The sequence below is a fragment of the Lygodium microphyllum genome, chromosome 18 (genome assembly GCF_053477565.2).
Source record: "Lygodium microphyllum isolate KBCC chromosome 18, Lygodium_microphyllum_v1.1.10, whole genome shotgun sequence".
Taxonomy (NCBI): Eukaryota; Viridiplantae; Streptophyta; class Polypodiopsida; order Schizaeales; family Lygodiaceae; genus Lygodium; species Lygodium microphyllum.
The window spans coordinates 66,849,306-66,851,174 of NC_141152.1; the positions used below are offsets into that span (position 1 = coordinate 66,849,306).

The 1,869-nt window shown below is 34.3% G+C and overlaps 1 pseudogene; it reads left to right on the forward strand.

Moving 5' to 3' along the window:
• Nucleotides 1-429: 429 nt before the first annotated feature.
• Nucleotides 430-1,379, forward strand: LOC148020982 (uncharacterized; annotated as a pseudogene).
• The last annotated feature ends 490 nt before the right edge of the window (nucleotides 1,380-1,869 follow it).

Below are 1,869 nucleotides of genomic sequence, written 5' to 3' on the forward strand. Positions count from 1 at the left end.
CACATCTTGATAATTAGATTTTAGATCCATGATCTTTCCACAATGCTTTCCACTTTATAATTTATAAAGATAACACTTAAAAATATCATATTTTCTCATTCAATTAAAATATGCTTCGGTAACAATCTGTTAATGTTGAATGTAGGTTTAACAATTGAATAAGTGATTTTTCATTTGGATTTCATGGGATTTTTTTACAAGATTCAAGTAATTTTCGATGATACTCAAGAAAATATAGGTCTTATGAGACTTAGAAAAGATGGATCCGAACCTACCTTTGCTCAAATTCGTGAACAAATTGAAGGTGATGAGCTCATAGATGGTTCTTTTAACTTCATTGAGGACAATTATATTATTAAAAAGCAACAAGAGGAGCGGTGGACTCTTAGTGATAATCTTCAAGTTTGAATCAAGAGGTGTGCTAGTGTGATGAATGAACCACGTTCTCCAAATAAGCAACAATGTTTAGAACAAGTTGTAGAGGATCAAAATGAAGCTTTAAGCAACCGCACTTCAAAGCTAAAAAGCAAATTGTTAAGTCCAAGCACTCTCGAGACTTGGAAACATGAATGCAATAAAATAAGGCTAAAGTTAAAATAGTCAACAATCTCAAGGGATGATAGGTTTGAATTACACAGCAAAGATATCAATGGAGAATCTCGAGTTCATGTTTGGTGTAACGAATGTAACTCGTTGTATGGGAAGGGCTCAGTGGAAGGGAAGCATGTCGCATATACTTGTCTTTCTAACTTCATGAGGACACACGTCATGCAAAATAAACGTCATGAGAAAAATTATCTTATGTTTCGAGGGCTTATAAAAGTGGATATACAACATATTGTAGTTGATCAAGAACTAGATGATAAGAAAGAAATGGAGACGTCAATAGAGAAGTTACATTCTTACATGGAGAAACATAAAGGTATTATCTTTTTTCTTTGTTTGAGTTTATATATGCAGTTATTTTTATTGAAAAATAGGTTGCGCATTAGATTAGGCTTTTTAATATCAAACTCGTTATATAATATAAGTCTACTTTTCATCATGTAGATTGGGATTTTAAGGTCATCGAAGCTACCTTATATGACTTCAAAGACAAAATCTTTGCTCGTGTAAGGTGCAAGTACGATGACACTTGGCTACATTTTTGTCCTTCAAGGTCTAACCTATATACAATTTTCATAGAGCATACAAAATCAATATTGCACACAAAGGCATATTTGAAGGAGGAGGAAAAATCCAAGCCATTGCTCACAGGATTGTGTGGATGTCCTCGAAAGGGTATAGTACATGATCCAAAACAAACATCTCTTAGCAAGTTCATGGTCTCTACAAAGGCTAGAAATTTAACTCAGGGTGATCCATTGCCTCATCTCTAAATCACCATAAAGATTATGAAAATTCATTGGTAAGTTTAAACTTGTTATGTTGGGGTTTATGGAGTCACATAATTGAGGTCAGCAAGAAGAGCATCAATGTGAAATCTTTATTAGATGATCAATGTAGTGGAAAACTTTGGTTTTCAGAGCCTTTTCCCAGGGCAAATCTGAATTATGGAAATACATGCTTTCAAATAGATGGTTGTTTTCGTCACTTTGATTGTCCACGTATTTCAAATAGTGGGCAACCATTCACAAACTTCTCTTGTGCTCATTGCAAAGGTATACCTAACCTTTCTGACTTTAGGATGAGAGTATATAGGGAGAAGTTAGGCCAAGAGAAGAGAGGGGATAGGGGAACTAGATTTGGCAGAAGATTAGATTATCTCACTAGACATGAGCTCAAACAAACAACACTTGTTTCCAAAAAGCATATAAGAGAACTCACTTTTAAACTATGTAAGTATAAGCTTCAGCTTGCAACTCTTTC